Below are 18865 nucleotides of genomic sequence, written 5' to 3'. Positions count from 1 at the left end.
GCCCGGCACCCTCAGGACGAACCAGGGCTAACGTGATGTCACCAGGCAAGTTAGACAGCAGTCCCTGAGCCTGGGGACATCCACACGGTCCTTCCAAGTCGGCACTGTCCCCAACCGTGATTCTCAGGTGTCAGAGCAGGCTCCCTTCCTGCTGGTGGGAAAGAGCAAAGAGCAAAGCTCCTCATGGCAGCGGCCACCTGACCTGGCCCGACGCCCAGGGACCTCAGCAGGAGCACAGGTGGTCGTGATGACCAGCTCCAGCATAGGACCTCTCGAAGCCACAGCTGCCCGCCCAGCCATGCAGGGCCACGTCCCTGAGCCAAGCTGGCCCCGGCAGCCCGAGCGACCGCCTGGGCTGAGGCCGGTCGTTCACTTGATGCCACCCTCCCATCCATGCCACCTTCCCATCCATGCCACCCTCCCATCCATGCCACCCTCCCATTCATGCCACCCTCCCATCAATGCCACCCTCCCATCCATGCCACCCTCCCATCCATGCCACCCTCCCATCCATGCCACCCTCCCATCCATGCCACCCTCCCTACATGCCACCCTCCCATCCATGCCACCCTCCCTACATGCCACCCTCCCATCCATGCCACCCTCCCATCCATGCCACCCTCCCATCCATGCCACCCTCCCTACATGCCACCCTCCCACCAATGCCACCCTCCCATCCATGCCACCCTCCCTACATGCCACCCTACATGCCACCCTCCCATCCATGCCACCCTCCCTACATGCCCCCCTACATGCCACCCTCCCATCCATGCCACCCTCCCTACATGCCACCCTCCCATCCATGCCACCCTCCCTACATGCCACCCTACATGCCACCCTCCCATCCATGCCACCCTCCCATCCATGCCACCCTCTCATTCATGCCACCCTCCCATCCATGCCACCCTCCCTACATGCCACCCTCCCATCCATGCCACCCTCCCATCCATGCCACCCTCTCATTCATGCCACCCTCCCATCCATGCCACCCTCCCTACATGCCACCCTCCCTACATGCCACCCTCCCATCCATGCCACCCTCCCTACATGCCACCCTCCCTACATGCCACCCTCCCTACATGCCACCCTCCCATTCATGCCACCCTCCCTACATGCCACCCTCCCTACATGCCACCCTCCCTACATGCCACCCTCCCTACATGCCACCCTCCCATCATGGCAGCCTGTCTCCTCACAAAGCCGGGCTCAGGGCAAAACCCCCGCAGGAGTTTCACGGTCGCCCTCCATTCTGGTCCCCACAGTGCCCGCGGCCAACCCCGGGCCGCATGCCCACCGTCCCTACGCGTCGGATTGTCTTGTGTTGTCTTTTGATCAAACTCGTGCAGGGCTGGGGCAGCCAGGCGGTGGAGCCCTCGCCTGGCATGCAGGACCTGGCCTCACCCGGGCCGGGCAGAAGCTCGCCCGGCGATCCCTCAGGCCACTGCGCCGCCACCGTTTCCCGTGGTGGACAAGCCTGGCCGCCCTGGCTGCGCAGCACGAGTACCTTCAGAGCCCTCCCCTGGGCCCGCGGCACAGTCCCCGGCCCACAGGTCCCGCCGCCATGAGGCCGCGTGGTCCTCGGGTGAGCTCAGGAACGAGCTGCGTCCAGGGAGCATCCAGACGGCAGGGTGTGAACCCCTGCCCTGCCGTGCCCGGCGGCCCCGTGGACCCACTTGCTCTCGGCTCGGTTTGCTGACAGAATCATCACGCTGCTCGTCCTGATTCCTCAAGGGAGGGGACGCGCCCTGCAGGAGACATGCCCTGCAGGATCCACTGCTGCCCCTGCTCAGCCACCCGTGCCCCAGGCCATTTCCCAGTTGGGGGTGTGACTCCCACCCCTGCCGAGACCCCTGGGGACCCAGAGAGGCGGTGACGACAGGTTGACACTCTCTGTCTGGAGACTGGAGCGTGAGATCCAGGTGTCACGGGGCCATGCGCCCTCGAGAGGCCCCAGGAAGGGCCTGTCCCCTCCACCGCCTGGCGGCTCCAGTCATGTCTTGGCTGGTGGCAGCGGCACCCGGGTCTCTGCCCCCTCACGTGGCTTCTTCCCGATGTCCAGGTGTCGCTCTTCCCTGGTCACTGGGCTAGTCCAACAGGACCCATCCTCTCACCTGCAAAGACCACTTCCACAGGGTCCCACTCACTGGACCAGGAGGTGGACATGGACAGATCTGTGGGGGCCCCATCCCACCCACCGCACAGGGCTTGTCCTTGGCACGTGGGAAGGGAGGCCTCCACACAGGGAGGCCAGGCCTCCTCAGCCTGCCCTGCACCAGGTCTGAGAAGGCCCCAGAGCCCAGCTCTGAGGTGGCCCCAGGCCCAGGGCCTCGGGGACCTAGCCTTCCGCACCCCCACTTTCCTCCAGGAGAGAAGAAAGGCTGTCCCTGGGAGGACAAGGTGACAGTGGCCCTCTCTCTTGTTGATTCCACGCTGTGCCCAGCAGATCATGTGTTCCCAGACGTGTGCAGAGCCAGCGCGGTGCTCAGCCCACTCTGTCCCACTGTCCCCAGACCAACGGTGAAGCAGGACGGCCCCCTGCAGAGGAGCTAAGGGTCCTGTGGATGCTACCGCTGGGCTCCACAGGGCTCGCCGTGAACACCACGCCACAGCTGACCTACTTCTTCACCTCGCAGGATCAGAGGCTCCCCAGCTGTGGGCCGAGGAGGCCTGGCCCCAGGACTCGAGGCTCGGCTGCTCTGCCTCGCTGCCTCCCTGCCCTAGGGGCTCCCTGCCCTTGTCCCTCCAGAGCCAGGGACCTACACCCGGCAGCAGCAGCAGGTCCCGCTGAAAGCCCGTCCTCCTGATGTCCCAGCCTGGGCAGGACTCGAGGCTGCACTCCGTAGCCAGGAAGCCGAGGGCCGCTCTTCCTGTGCGCAGCCCTGCGGCGGCTCCCGCTGTGCACGTCTGCACACAGAAGGGCATTCAGTTCCCCGCTTGGTAAAAGCTTTCACCTGGGGCCGGAGCCAGCTCAGCACAATGCCCCCTATGTCCAGCCCCAGGAGGCCCCTGTGACAGAGCAGCCCTCTGTGCATCGGGGGCCATGGATGCCCTGCACAGCCCCTGCCGACACGTTCCCCCGTGGGGCCAGCTCCCTCGAGTCCCCAGCCACAGGCTTCTCCGTCCACCCCAGGGAGACGACCAAGACCAGAGCAACCTGCCTGAGGAGGGCCTCAGCGGTGTGCAGCCCCCAGGCCCACGTGCAGAGCTGTCCTTCCAAGCCCAGCCCAGCCCCGAGCACCTGCCCCGGCGGGAACCAGAGCCGTCCTGCCTGCAAAGCAGTGCTGACCTGCTCCAGAAGAGCCAGTTCTTCACTCTGCTACTGCAGCAATGGATGACGGCAAGCACGGACGCAGCTAGGGCACCTGCGGCCTCGTCTACCCTAACATGGCTCTGGGAGGAAGTCCTTTGTCCCCTTTACACAGATCGACAAGCTGAGGGTTTGAGGAGTCGAGAGCCTCCGTGGGTCTTGGCAGCCTGGTCTTCGACCCAGACCTGGCTCCAGAGCTGGGATCCCCGCACGCTACAGCTCTGGAGGGTGGCTGGCAAAGCGACCACAAGCTCCTGCCGACCCCAGGCCAGGTCCCCTGGAAGGTGGCTTTGTGGCCCCTCCCTCCTAGAGTGGAGGTTTCTCTCCACCCCTCGCACAGCTCTGGCTGTGATACAGTGGGGAAGGCTCCTCTGGTGGGGTCTTGCCCTGCAGCCGGGAACCCACGACCCCCCAGCTGAGCAAGCCCTGCTGGCTCTAGGAAGACCAGAGGCACACACTGGCCACTCTGCCACACCGCTGACAAGCCAAGCCCCAGGCCCTCCGAATCGCGGGTCGCTGTCTCAGCTCTGACTCCAAGGTGGATCGGTATGAGGCAAAGGCTGGTGATACAGCAGCCCACAGACAGGGCATCCTCAGCCTGAGAAGCAGCCCGGACTCTCCTGAGGCACCAGGAGGGATCAGTCCACACTGAGCAGGCACAGTGTCCTGAGGAGGAAGGTCCGCCCTGGAGACACGGCCATAGCTGGTGCACTCCAGCTACTCTCTCGCCCACGCGGGGCGTGACAGTTGGTGAAGGTCAGCAACTGAACTGCACATTCACCCCCACGTAACCCGGTGACTGAAGCCGGGCAGGTCTTCTCATCTCAGTGTAGCAGACAAGAAAACCAAATCCCTGTGAGGTGAGGTGATTTGCTCAGTCTCCAGCATGCTTCATGGAGGTCGCGCTCAAAACCGGTCTTCCCTACCTCAGTCAGAAGGTTGAGCTGTGGTGAAGCATGGTCACACTCGTGCGAAGAGCTGGCATTCTTGGTCCCAGGTCTTCTCCAGTTATGTGTTATGTTGAGTGGACCTAGTCAGCCACACAGCTTGCTTGTTTGTTCTCTGTGCTGTTAACACATCTGCTATGCATAACTTGGGGTCCTGGGGGCTGTGGTGCATTACTTTGGGACATACTCACCATTATCACCATATCAGCCTCATCACCACCATCATCTTCATAACCACCACCTCACCATCATCCCCATCAATCACCAACTCCATCATCACCATCACCATCACCACCATCTCCATCACCATCATCACCACCACCTCCATCACCATCACCATCACCATCTCCATCACCATCATCACCATCTTCATCACCATCACCACCACCACCATCTCCATCACCATCACCATCACCACCATCACCACCACCATCTCCATCACCATCATCACCACCACCATCTCCATCACCATCATTACCATCATCACCATCACCACCACCATCTCCATCACCATCATCACCATCTCCATCACCACCACCACCATCTCCATCACCATCTCCATCACCATCATCACCACCACCATCTCCATCACCATCTCCATCACCATCATCACCACCACCATCTCCATCACCATCACCATCACCATCATTACCATCATCACCATCACCACCACCATCTCCATCTCCATCACCATCACCACCATCTCCATCACCATCATCTCCATCACCATCATCACCACCACCATCACCATCACCACCATCACCACCATCTCCATCTCCATCACCATCTCCATCACCATCACCACCATCACCATCTCCATCACCATCACCACCATCTCCATCACCATCACCATCATCACCATCACCATCTGCATCACCACCATCTCCATCACCACCATCTCCATCTCCATCATTACCGTCATCACCATCACCATCACCATCTCCATCACCACCATCTCCATCACCATAACCATCACCACCATCACCACCATCTCCATCTCCATCACCATCTCCATCACCATCACCACCATCACCATCTCCATCACCATCACCACCATCTCCATCACCATCACCATCATCACCATCACCATCTGCATCACCACCATCTCCATCACCACCATCTCCATCTCCATCATTACCATCATCACCATCACCACCACCATCTCCATCTCCATCACCATCACCACCATCTCCATCACCATCATCACCATCACCATCTCCATCACCATCACCACCATCACCATCTCCATCACCACCACCACCATCTCCATCACCACCATCTCCATCACCATCATCTCCATCACCATCACCACCATCACCATCTCCATCACCATCACCACCATCTCCATCACCATCACCATCATCACCATCACCATCTGCATCACCACCATCTCCATCACCACCATCTCCATCTCCATCATTACCGTCATCACCATCACCATCACCATCTCCATCACCACCATCTCCATCACCATCACCACCATCACCACCATCTCCATCTCCATCACCATCTCCATCACCATCACCACCATCACCATCTCCATCACCATCACCACCATCTCCATCACCATCACCATCATCACCATCACCATCTGCATCACCACCATCTCCATCACCACCATCTCCATCTCCATCATTACCATCATCACCATCACCACCACCATCTCCATCTCCATCACCATCACCACCATCTCCATCACCATCACCACCATCACCATCTCCATCACCACCACCACCATCTCCATCACCACCATCTCCATCACCATCATCTCCATCACCATCACCACCACCATCACCATCACCACCATCACCACCATCTCCATCTCCATCACCATCTCCATCACCATCACCACCATCACCATCTCCATCACCATCACCATCTCCATCACCACCATCTCCATCACCATCACCATCACCACCATCACCACCATCTCCATGTCCATCACCATCTCCATCACCATCACCATCATCACCATCACCATCTGCATCACCACCATCTCCATCACCATCACCATCTCCATCACCACCATCTCCATCACCATCACCATCACCATCTCCATCACCACCATCTCCATCACCATCACCATCACCATCTCCATCACCACCATCTCCATCTCCATCACCACCTTCACCATCACTGCCGTCTCCACCTTTGTCATATTGTGATGATAATGGCAGTGCTCTGACTCTGTGTCACTTTTTTTTAGTACTTAATCATTGAGCCACACCCAGCTCATTTTTTATTTTTAATTTTGAGACAGGGTCTTGCTAAGTTGCTGAGGCTGGCCTTGAGCTTGTGATCCTCCTGCTTCAGTCTCCTGAGCCACTGGATCACAGACGTGGCCACCACCCTCAGTCCATGTACTCCTTTAAGCTCTCTGTGCTACTTCATCATGACGACCCCTGAGGTGGTTTGTATGTGTTAACTCTGTTTATCAAGAAAAAACCAGGGGGCTGGGGTGGTGGCTCAGTGGTAAGCACTTGCCAGCACATGTGAGTCACTGGGTTGGATTCTCAGCACTGCTCATAAATAAAAGAATAAAATAAAGGTCCATCAACATCTAAAAAAAAAATTTTTTTTAAAGAGAGAGAGAGAGAAAACCAGGGTTCCAAGAGAAATTGTGACTTGTCCAAAGGCACACAGCTTGCAGTTGGCAGGGCCACCTGCCCCCACTGGCCACTGCCACAAGGAGCAGGGCAGCTCCCTGTGCCCAGATTGCAGTGGTTTCTCACCGTGGCTGGGGGAGGACGGGGGCGGTAAAATAAAGCAGCGAGCCAGCAGATCAGGACGGCTGTCTGTACTGTGGACAGGATGAGGTGGCTGAGCTGCCTACAGGGAAGGCAGGGAGGCCACGCAGGGCCTCACCACAGAACAGGAAGCCCCGCGGGAGAGCTGTCCCCACCCCGTCTGAGCCACTCATGGCTTCCCCTCATCCCCAGGCCACGGTTTCTTCGTCCGTCAGAAGAGCCTGGATCAGGCCAACCCTGAAGCTTGGGGTGCTGGTGTCCCCAGACGTCCCGGATAACGGCCCGCACCCCTTGGCCATGCTGGGTTAAGCACAGAGGGCTCCCTGGAGTTTCAAGTCTCTTGAGCAGGTTTTAAGAGAGAGAAAGGGCTTCCAGGGTCAGAGGCGAGGGAATCCAGGGCAGGGAGCAGGACCGGGGTGGGCCGAGGATGCAGGCCTGCGGGGTCCGGCACGTGGAGGCGGGAGTTCCACCAGGCAAGCAAGACCTGCCACCCCTGCAGAGCTGGTGGAGGGACAGGCACAGGGCACAGGGCCGCCTCAGCCAGGCAGGAGGAGGTGTGCGGGCTCTTAGAGGAGGAGTGGGGGCCTGCTGGACTGGCAGAGCCTGGAGGGGGAGGGCGCCTTCCAGGAGCGAGGCGCATCGGCCTGAGAGACTTAGCGCCTCTGCCTGCTGAGAAGCAGCTCAGTGTGGCTTGGGTTGGGTTGGGGTGCAGGAGGAAGGGGCTGAGCAGGGACACTGCCAGGCCTACCTGGGAAAGGCTGTGGCGTTCCCACGCCAGCCGGGGTCACTGGGGCCACCAGGGCGCCACCCAGGGTGCGAGCAGAGGCATGCACAGCCACGCTTCAGATGCCCAAGCTCCCAGACGCTCTGCAGCCATAGAACACCTCTTTTCTTTTAATTTTTTCAGATATGTTTATAGGGTAATAATGTCTGTCTCAGTCTGTAGTTCTTCCCATCCCCACCGCTCCACCCCACCTCTCCCTCCCCTCTGTACAATCCAAAGTTCTTCATTTTTCCCTACCCACCCCCCACTATGGGTTGGCATCTGCTTATCAGAGAAAATATTCCGGTTTTGGTTTTTTGAGATTGACTTATTTCACTTAGCATGATTATTCTCCAGTTCCATTCACTTACCTGCAAATGCCATAATTTCATTCTTCTTTAAGGCTGAGTAATATTCCATTGTGTATATATACCACATTTTCTTTATCCTTTCGTCTGTGAAGGGCACCTAAGCTGGTTCCATATCTTAGCTATTGTGAGTTGAGCTGCTATAAACATTATGTGGCTGCGTCACTGTAGTGCGCTTTGGGTATAAACCAAGGAGTGGGTCAAATGGTGGGTCCATTCCAAGTTTTCTTAGGAATCTCCACACTGCTTTCCAAAGCGGTTGCACCAATCCACTGTCCCACCAGCAATGTATGAGTGTGCCTTTTTCCCCACATCCTCGCCAGCACTTATTACTGCTTGTGTTCTTGATAATTGCCATTCTGACTGGAGTGAGATGAAATCTTAGAGCAGTTTTGATTTGCATTTTCCTAATTGCTAGAAATGATGGGCACTTTTTCATATGTCTGTTGACTGATTGCATTTCTTCTGTGAAGGGTCTGCTGTTCCTTAGGCCACTTGTTGATTGGGTTATTTGTACAACACCTCTTATTGACTGCAATTGCGACACAGCTATAGTTCTGCCAGGTGATTGGCAGGATGGGCTGCAAAGCCCGCAGCTGCACCAGCCCCGGGAGCCCCCGGCCGCACGGGCAGCCCCTGCAGGGGAGCAGTGTCCTGCTGCCTCCCTGCTCACACACAAGCCTGCCTTCCCAGGAGCGGCTGGCGTGCTCCGTGCCCAGAGGGCACAGGCCCCGCAGAGATGCAGGATTGGCTGTGCTTATGGAAGCGGTGTGTGGGAAAGCACCGGGGTCAGGCACGGGCAGAGGTTGTCCCCATGTGCTCCCACCTGGCGTTAAGGCAGAAGCTGCTGCTGGGGGGACAATACTGCCATTGAGGGTCGTGTGATCACAAAAGGAAATTCACAGCAATGTGGAAACTGGGGAACTGAGGAGGAAACAACCCAGGAAACACGGAGATTGTCCTAATAGTGAGAGCCGATGGCCATCACAGCTCTGCCTGCCCAAGCAGGCTGTCCTGAATCACTCTGGGGACAGGGACAGACAAACCGAGGCACTGGCAAGGCTTGCTGGCGAGACGCCCGCAGAGTCTGGACCTGGCCTCGAGGTGGGCGAGTCACCAGACCAGGAAACAAGCAGAGGCCCACCAGGCGCCACAGGACCCTGACCTCTCGTGCTGCGCTGCCAGCGCCCCAAGGGCTTTCTGCCCCCTGACCCAGGCTGGGGACATCTGAGCACAGAGCAATGCCAGGCCACACTGCCAGCCGGAGGGCCTTCTCAGACTCTCAGAACAGTCGTCCAACTGCTGGACTCTGTCCCCGGGAGTCAGAGGGGACATTGTTGGGCTCCGGCAGCAGGTGGCACGAGCGGAAGCACAGCTCTTCTCAGAGTCTCCAGGGAACCAAGAACAGCTCCCGCTGGGGCTGGACAGACAGGGAAACTATTCGGAGAAAAAGATCCAGGGAAACTTGCCACATTTTTTCTAGAAGAATGTTGGAGGACTTGGTGGCCAGGTATGGAAAAAGAAAACTGGTGTACACTGAGGCCATTCATGGCGGGAGGGGGCAGGCGTCCACAGAGCCCAGGTGGTGGGGGAAGGTGGCGCTGTCCACCCTGTGGACACCCTGTGGCTAAAAGGGTTGGTTGTCCGCCTTCGCCAGGCACCCAGCAGCACAAAGCACACCACGGTCCTCTTGCTGACGGCCTTCCTCACAGACTCAGTACTGCCTGGCCCAGGAGCTGTGACCACAGGAAGCACGACGGTGGCGACTGGGACCCAGGACCGCCAGTCCCTCCCTACAGCCACATTTGGTGTGGGGTGTGTGAGGCACAGGGGCCGCGGCCCAGGCCGCCCAGCAGCCGCCAGCCCTCGCCTCCCTGCCCGGGCTCGCTGTGCCTCGGCCAGCCAGCCCTGGCTCTGCGGCCACCCCGTGAAAGGGCCCATTCATGCGCCGGCCACAGGCTTGGGTTACCGAGACCGGCTGCTCGCTGCCAGCTCTGTTTTCTTTTCATTAGAAGGATTCCCGTCCTGCAGGCCCGCGAGGGGCTGTCAGGGACGCTCCAGCTGAGCGCATCCGGAGGGAGGCGCCTCCGCAGGCGCCAGGGCATTCACTGGGCTCCGAGCAGATGGGGAAACCGAGGCACACACGGGGATGCCAAGCTGGGCTTGGGCCTGGGCCGCCACTGCCCGCTGTGTCTGAGGTCCGGAAGGCACAGCCCCGGCTGAGGAGCATGCTCGGGGCAGCGGGCGCGGCAGCCTCCTGGGGGTGTCCCGAGGCTTGGCCGGGCCCTCCCTGAGTGGCACTCCCCACACTCGTCACGGGAGAGCCGGGACTCGAACCTGGACCCACTCCACTCCTGTTCCCGTGCCTTCCCCGTGCCCTCCGGGAGCCAGGAGCATGCCCTGCAGGTCAGGGAGCACAGGGAGGCCAGGGTGTGCTGGGCAGAGAGGACTTCCTGGAGGAGGAGGCGCCAGCCTAGGGATGCCAGGCGGGAGTGGCTGTCGTTCCTGCAGGCCAGACCCTCTGCCAGCCTATGGCCCAGCCGCCTGCGCATGTGAGGGGCTCCAGGACAGGGACCCTTCCCAACCCTTTTTCTGCTTAGAACCAGGGTCACGTGGAGGCAGGTCAGAAACAGCCTTGCTCAGCGTCGGGTCTGTCTCCCCCCTTCTCTGCACCCCCTCCCCCGCCCCTCCCACTCTCCTGCCTTTCCTGGGGAGCCCCGCCCACCCCACCCAGCAGCCCCTGGACAGGCCGAGCCTCCCTGGAAGGAGTCCTGCTCTGCCCCTGCCACGCCAAAGCCCTCTCTGTGTTCCTGATGCTGGGGGAGCAGCTTCTCAGCCCAGCCACAGGCCTGAGGGCCGGGGAGCCTCCAGGTCAGGGGCTCGAATCACGGGAGCCACATGCTCCTCCTGCCCTGGAAGCCACTGCTGTGCCCAGTTGCTCCAACCCCAGGACCCAGCCCATGGCAGGGAGTGTGAGGACAGTGGCACCAGGGTCAGTTCTGCTTCCTGCCAGTGAGTCTCATGTCTGTGCCTCCCAGAAGAGCAAGCAGAATCAGAGAGGTTGCTGACTTGCCCAAGGACATACAGCCGGCAGGAAGCAGAGGGAACAGAGCTGGAGTTGAGGCCAGTGTCCGTCTCTCTGCAGCCCCAAGTCTGAATCTTTGCACTAATGGACGGAATCCACAGACATTATTGTGTTCCTAGGGGGTTCCTTGGAGCCCACTGCCAAGAAGTGGGCAGCTAGAGCACAGATAACCAGGTCTGCAGGGACCAGGCGCACTCCTGCCAGCGCCTGTCTCACCTCGGGGTGTCCTAGCTCTCTGTCAACCACAGGCTCGGGGAGCACAAGGGTCCACCAGGAGACCTGTCTTTTGAGGTAGAAGCTCGCAGCTTCTCTGCCACCTGGAGTGCTGAGCACACAGCATCCACCTGCCTGCCAGTCCAGGGTGCCAGGCCAGGGCCCAGCTGCCCTCCTCAGCCCTCACCCTGAGCTCAGGGGGCAGGCAGAGCCTCCCAGTGGGCAGTGCCCAGGTGGGCTCTGCCTGCCTCCCATGCTGCTGGGACTGGCCCCCCGCTCTGGCAAATGAGGTCCAAGAGCCCAGGAGCCCAGGAGCACACAGGCGAAACGCCGCAGAAGTGACCAGAGGCACTAAACGCCCACATGCCACAGCCTTGCGCTGGCCACGGTGGTGGTCTGGTCTCTCAGGATGAAGGTCCTGGGGCTGGTCCCCAGCCTGTGCCAGGAGAGGGACATCGCTCTGAGGTGCACGTGTCCCCACACTGAGGCGCCCGGGCGGGCGGAGGGGTTCGTGGCAGGGCGCCCCGGAATGTGCCGAGGCTCCCCTGCCCCCTCCCGGCTCTGGTTGACGGCGCGGTTTCATTTCTACATCAGGCAGAAGTCAAGGCGATGACTCAGGAGGGGGCTGGCTCCCACCCCGCAGGCCGGGAAGCCCCTCCCCAAGGCGGCCAGCCCCGGGCCTCCTGCTCTGGGCGTGGGGGCAGCAGCAGGGTGAGAGGAGTCTCCGCTCTGGCCGGTTGGCAGCCCCGAGTCGTGCGGGGCCGGGCACCCGCGGCTCTTCCCAATCGGGGCCGTCCCAGCCACACTCCCTCCAGAGCACCCCTCCCCGCCCCTCTTGGGCAGCCCCTCCCAGGACGGTGGACGAGCTCTCCTGTCCAGGCCTTGACAGTCTCAGAGGAGAGGAGGAAGCAGCGTCGGGGGGCAAGTCCAGGGCAGCAGTGGCATCCAGAGGCAGCCTGCAGCCTGCACCAGGACAGCCACCACACCAGGGTCCTAGCTTGAAGGAACGGCACGTGGGACCAGAGGACTCCTCTCCGGGGAGCCCACCGTCCCGCGCGCTCTGGGGTCTCCCTCCCCAGCACCACTCACAGCCTCCAGGTGTCTGCAACCAAGTGAATCCAGTCAGAAGTCAGGGGCCGAAGGATCAGAACAGGGGCACAGGGGCCTGTGTGTGCGGCCTCCCAAGCAGGGTCGTCAGAGCCCTGCCCCACACCTGCCCACGCCTAGCCCAGGTGAGCACAGGTGCACCCCATCAGGACTGCGGTAATAGGTGCAGGCCCTGGGGAGGCAGCCACGTCTCCAGCCGCGCAGCGTTTAGAGGCCCAGGACCCGACAGCACGCATGTGCAGGTGAACGCACACAGGGTGCGTTCTGAAGCCGGGACCTTTCAGAGAAGCAGGAATGGACCCAGCAGGGAGGTCAGGAAAGGATGCTCCCAAGTCCCCTCTGAAGTCCCTGGTCCCAGAACTGGGAAATTCGCCCCTAAATGTCAGCTCAGCGTTTCCTAGCCCCTTCCCACACTCCTCCCCTAGAGGGGCACCCCAGGCACCCAGGCCAGACAGATGCTGCAGAAACGAGGCTGGGGGCTGGGCAGGTGGGGGCTCTCAGCCCTCAGCCCCGCTTCCCCCGCACCAGGTCAACCTGCAGGAGTTCCAGGCCTGTTCCCATGGAACACTGAGCCGCCAGGGAGAAACTCCGACTCCCAGGTCCTTTCGGTTTGTGGTAAATTGTGCATGGATTGTTCAGCCAGGGCCTCGGTGCAGACCAGAGGGCCAGGGGGCTGGGCGGGCCCCTGCCAGTTGGCAGCCCTGCCAGGGCTGGCCACCTTGCTGTGCATGATAAGGGTGTTCCCAAGAGGGGGTGAAACCGGAATGTGTAACGGAGGCTCACCAAGCAACTCTCAGGGGGTGTGAGGACTCCCGAAGGCTCCTTTTGTGAGGAGCCCCCACCCACAATGCTGCTTCCTAGAAGCCCACAGGTCTGTGCCTCCGTCCACCTAACATGGGACAGCCAAGGTCACTCTGGGCCGGGGGACATAGGCCTCCCATGTGCTGGGCCTCCTGGTCTGTGAATGAAGCCCTGGGAACAGGACCAAAAGGGGCCCCTGCTCAGGGGCCTGGGAGGTTCCTCCGCCCACCCTGTGTTCCAGAACTCCCTGGCCAGCCTGAAGGGGCCTGAGTGAAGGCCAAAGGGCTTGGGAGAGTGCGAGGTCTCACTTTCCATGAAGTGTCCGTGGGCACTTCCTCCCACTACACCATCGGAGTACCAGCCTGGGGGCCTCAAACGGGAGCTCCCCAAGCAGGTGCCAATTGTGACAGCCCCCTGCCTAGAAGTTCAAGGAAATGTGTAGCCTGCTGGGGGCAGGAAGGGCCAGAGCGAGGGACCAGGAGGGACAGACAGAGCAGCAACGGAAGCCACAGGAACCATGGCAGTTTTTAAAAGCTGTGCTAAATCCAGCCTTTCCCACTCAGCCCTGCCAGCTGGGGGTGGGCTGGCCAGGAGCAAGCGGGTTTGTGGAGGAAGACTTGTCCCGTTGGGGACCACTAGACTAGGGTGGATCCACGAAACCAACACCTAGGAAAAGCGGCACTAAAAATAGCTGAGGGGGGAGGGCCGTGTAACCTAAGCCGGGTCTGAGCTCCGCCGACCCGCGGCTGACGGCCGGCCTGCGGCCTCCGAGCGAGCGCCGGCCGAGGACTTGGCTGCGCGCGCTGGGCCGGCTGCGCGGACCTGGGCAGGGTGGAGCGGCTCTCCTCTCCTCCCACCCCGCCCCAGGCGCAGCGCGGCGGCGGGGCGGCTCGGTGCCCGGCGGGCGGGCGGCCCGTCTGCGCGGCCCGGGCGGGCCTGCGGCCGGGGATGAGCTCTGCGCCTCCGCGCCGCAGAGGCTGGGGTTGCGCGGCCGGGCGCCGGCGCCCCGCGCGTCCCGGGAGCTCGTCTGCCGCCGCCAGCGCGGCAAGCGGCGCGGGCCCCGGAGCGGGAGGTGAGTGCGGGCGGCGCCCGGGGCTCGGCTTGGATGGGGCGGGGGTGTCACCTGGCTGCGCCGTGTCCCGCGCCCTCGGGGGGCGCCCCGGGCAGACCCTCCGCCTCGCTCGCTCGGCCAGGACACGGGGCTGCAGCGCGGGGACGCGCGGGCCGGTGGGGCGGCCTGGCCGCTGTGCTGCCCCAGCCTCGCTCGGCGGTTCCGGGCCAGCTCACCCGGTGCTTTTCGAAGCGCTGCCCGAGTCCGCCGCCCGCGCCGAGCGGGCCTGGGGAGTGGGGCGCTGGGGCTGCGGGGAGCGCACAGGGGCTCATTCATTGCCGGTGGAGCGGTTTGTCCGCAAGCCTGCCGCCACCTCCTCGGCACCCCCGCTGCTGGCCCCAGCCTGGGAGCTGGCCGCAGAGGCAGTGCCTGGCATGCCCAAGGGGTCTTTCTGGTGACCCGAGGGACTGGTTCCTGCCTGGAGGCCCAGGAGGCCACGCTGCACCCCTCCCGCCCAGCCCTGTGCCTCCAGGGCGGCTCCTTGTGCCCAGAGTTGAGCTGGAGGGACCCGTGGGGCCACTGCGCCCCGCGTGGCCACGGCTGGAAGGAAAGACCAGGAGGCCCACAGGGTCTTCTCCAGTTCTTTTCGCGGACACCCAGACCCTGACCCTGCACCCCGGGGAGAGGCATGTGCCCACAGAGTGGATTGGAGGCAGGGGCAGCAGGGTGCCGGTGGCCCAGGCAAGGCTGAACCATTAACTGCTTTGGGGTAGACGCTACTGCTGCGCAGAGTAGGAAGTGTGCCACGTGTGATTGCCTTGAATCTCACCTCATGGGATGGATGGTACCGTGTTCTGGGGGAAGAAACAGAGGGTCAGAGTGGCCACGATGCAGAGCAATTAAGTGGCAGAGTTGCTGACAGCCCCTTTTCATTCTGCCAAGATAGACTTTGGTCCAGTTCTGCTTGTTAGCTGGACAAAGGTGTATTGAGGCCCTGTCTGTGTCCTGCCCTGCCCAGGTGCACCAATACAGCCAAGACCCTGCCCTCCTGAAAATAAACAAGATAACAGGTAAAAGGCCTGGGTGGTGTTGGACAGCCAGGGCTGGGCAGGGCGGTGGGAGGATGGGGCCGTGCTACTGTCTTAGGAAAGGCAGCCTCTGAGAAGGTGGCCAGGGAGGGAATATCCTTCCCAGGCCATGTGCCAGTCACTCTTCCCTGTGAGTGTGAAGGAAGAACAGCATGTCTGAGCCACATAGGAAAGCCCAGCCTTCCTGGGGGGAAGCACAGGGGAGAGATGCGTGGCCACTGTGGCCGGCCCCTGGGCTGGCCATAGCCCTGGGTGGTGTGTAGACCAGCAAGTTCCAGGATTTCAGGGTCCAAGGAAACGTAGAGGTTACGGATGCCCGCTGCTTGCCGGTGCCTCAGGGTCTGCAGACCTTGCCTCCTGGTCTTGCACACCTCCAGAGACGGGGTGCTGGCTCCCTATCGCAACAGCCTGTTCTGGCCGTCCTGCCCTGGATGCGGGGGCGGGGAGGGCGTGCGCCGCGTCAGGCTCAGTGACTCGCGGGCGCCTCTGGAGAACTTAGAGATTCTGTTCCGGCACTCTAGTCCAGGTGCGCACCTTTCCTGCCTCGACTGCCAGGGGCCCTCCTCCCCCACCTCCTGAACCCAGCTGGTCCAGGAGCAGAGGACTGCCCTCTCCTTTCCTCCGCCATCTTGCCGCCAGGGCTCTGAGCTGCACCTCTCGCCAGCTCCGGTCAGATGCTGAGGAAGAAGTCCCTTTCCTTCTGCCTCCTCATCCCCCATGTGGGGCAGAGACTGCCGGGGAGCCTGTGGGCGGCTGCCAGAGCCCAGCTCTGCACAGGGATGTGTGACCTTGGGCAAGTCCCCAGCCTCTCTGAGGCTTGGCCGTCCATCAGGAAGACGGCAGGCTCTCCCAGGGGTCCATGGGATGGGCTTGCAGGCAGCATGCGCAGGCCCACAGGGTGGATTCTGGCCGCCTTGGTCACGGCAGGGACCTGGGGACACCCACAGGTCTGGCAACGGGTCTGAAGAGGCAAAAGACCTCAAGATGCCAGGCTGTGGCTGAAAGTCAGGGGGCACGGTAGCCGGGACCCTGCTGGTGCTGCTTCTCCACCCCCGCACCTTGCTTCCCACTGGAGGTGTGGGGCAGAAGGGAACGGGGAGCAGAGGCCAGCCCAGTTCAGTCCATCCCCTCCCTGGCCAGTCCTCCAGACCCACCTCTGGACACTTGCTCCCTCCCCCTCCCCACCATCCTCTCCCCATCCCCACTAGCCACTACCACAGGTGGCTTTGCCCCCCGGCCTGTCCCACCTGCCCCATCACCTTCCCATGCCCCACCTGTCCTCAGTGGGTCTCACCCCACACTAGACTGTCCCCCTTGAAGGAGAATCCAAGGTCACGTCCCCATCGAGCCAAGCATGGCGGGTGCTCAGCAGACACTGCAGGCTGCTGGTGACACCTGGGCCTCCCTGCCGGGCAGTGCCCTCCAAGGATTCACACCCGGGCTCAGCTGGTTCACATCCAGACTGGACAACCGCGTGGTGCTGCGTCTCCAGGTAGCTGAATGCTCTCAGGTCCCGGGACTGACCCCAGGGCCAGCCTCCTTCTCTGATGGACTTGACACTTCGCAGGGGGCTAAGCTGACTGCAGTGGGGGTTGGGGGCCAGGTGAGGTGGGTTTTCAGTTGCCAGAACTGTTTCTTTGGCCTCCCCTTCCTAGTTCATCCTCTCTGTCCCCATGGTAGCCACAGCTGGGCAGCAAGCTGCCGCTGCGTCCTTGAGAACTGTTATGATCTCATGCTTCAATCCCACCACAAAGTCAGCTAAGGACCTTCGGTTTCCCTGGGTAGAAGGAGAGGTGGACCAGCACCACTAGTCAAGTTGTACACTGCACAAGGGTGCCCAGCCCATAGGCTGCTCCCCAGACCTGCACACACCCCAGGCTGTGCCCACCCAGGGCGTACCTTGTCCTGCACACCCAAAGGTACACAAAGCACCCAGGTGAGATGTGTGTGCTGTACGTGGACTGCCGTCTTTCCTCCCGAGGACTTCACCCGCTACCCATCCCATGTGCAGGCTGGTCACTGTACCCCCCAGAGGCCCAGACAGCTGAGGCATGTCATTTCCAACTTGGGATTCCCTCCTCCCTCCTCAGGTGCTGTCCCTGTCCAGGCCCCCCACATTCTTCTGGGTTAACATCACCCCCCACGACCTCCCCCTGGGCCCAGGTGCGCAAGGCCACCCTGGGAAGGGGTGGAATGCAAGGTGGGCAGGGGCCCAGCCCAGGGTGCCGCAGCCTTGGGCCAGCTGTGGCTAGCACTGTGCGTTCCGCCTCCAGATGTTCCTCAGAGCGCGGCCCCACCCCCTCCAGGGCTGCCACGGCTGCCGGTCGAGTCCCAGCCGCCAGAGTGAGGTCAGCCACGGTGCTGGCAGGAGCGTGGGGGCTGTGACCCTAGCATCACACCAGAGGCTTCCTGCCTTACTCACCAGCCGCGCGGTGAGGTGGTCTCTGGGAACTACCCTGCTGGTTTCAGGAGGAGCCCCAGCAGAAGCTGGGGTTGTGCCCGGGGGTGTCGGCATCCGAAGGTGGAGCTGGTCTGGAGGCTGGGGCTCAGCCTCCCTCAGGCTTCCCCACCACCAGGGCTTGAAGCAGGAGGGGCTGGCAGCTGAGGCCTCCTGCTCTCCCCCAGGTGGGACCCGGTCCCCCAGCTGCCCCTGCCCGTGGGCCAGGTGGGTGAGTTTGGGGCCTCTGTGCCCCGGGCCACGTCCCTCGTAGGCCAGGAGCCCGGCTCCTGTCACCACGTGCCTGGGGAGGCTGCCACCCCCACGCCTTGCGTCCCCAGCATAGCCCAGGTGTGGAGCCCAGGCCACAGAGAGCACAAGCCGGCAGCTGCAGGAGCCAAGACAGGTGAGGGCAGGCAGCGCCGCATGTGGAGGGAGCCGGGAGCGCTGCCCAGGAGCTTCCCTCGCGTCCCTCGCCCCCCTGCGGGCGGCGGCCAGCGGCAGGGCGGGGACATTCCGTCCCTGGCCGCCTCGCAGCGTCTGTCCTGTCTCTGGCTGCTGGGAGCCAGCGTCCCAGCCAGCAGCCAAACAGAGTCCACATTCATGAGTGGCCATCGGGGCCCAACTGCCTGGGCACGCAGCCGCCTGAGAAACGGCCGGGAGGTGTCCCTGAGCAGCACTTCCGCGTTCCTCCCACCCGGGCCAAGGTGGCCGCCTGGGAACAGGCCTGCCCCACAGGCCCTGGACGTGGCCACCGAGGCTGCAGGACAGGCCATCCTGAGGGCAGGAGCGGGGACTGCCGGGACCCCGGCCGGGTGGCCTGGCCTGCAGGGCAGGGTTTGTGTGGGCTGTGCCTGTCTGCCTGGGGGCATCCTCAGACACGGTTCTGCACCTCACGCTCCCTTCACAGTGTGCAGCGGCCCCCAGAGAGCCTGGCCACCCTCCCCGCCT

At 62.0% G+C, this 18865-nt stretch overlaps 1 protein-coding gene across 1 annotated transcript in view; it reads left to right on the top strand.

Moving 5' to 3' along the window:
* Nucleotides 1-14612: 14612 nt before the first annotated feature.
* Nucleotides 14613-18865, top strand: part of ZNF469 (zinc finger protein 469) — a 41629-nt gene continuing 37376 nt past the window's right edge. Inside the window, exon 1 of the mRNA XM_079117217.1 lies at nucleotides 14613-15459. The gene's annotated coding sequence lies outside the window, so the exon portion shown is untranslated. The remainder of the gene's footprint in view (nucleotides 15460-18865) is intronic.

The sequence above is a fragment of the Sciurus vulgaris genome, assembly GCF_902686455.1.
Source record: "Sciurus vulgaris genome assembly, chromosome: 17".
Taxonomy (NCBI): domain Eukaryota; kingdom Metazoa; phylum Chordata; class Mammalia; order Rodentia; family Sciuridae; genus Sciurus; species Sciurus vulgaris.
The sequence above is the reverse complement of the archived record's forward strand: the minus strand, read 5'-3'. Positions and strand labels throughout refer to the sequence as shown.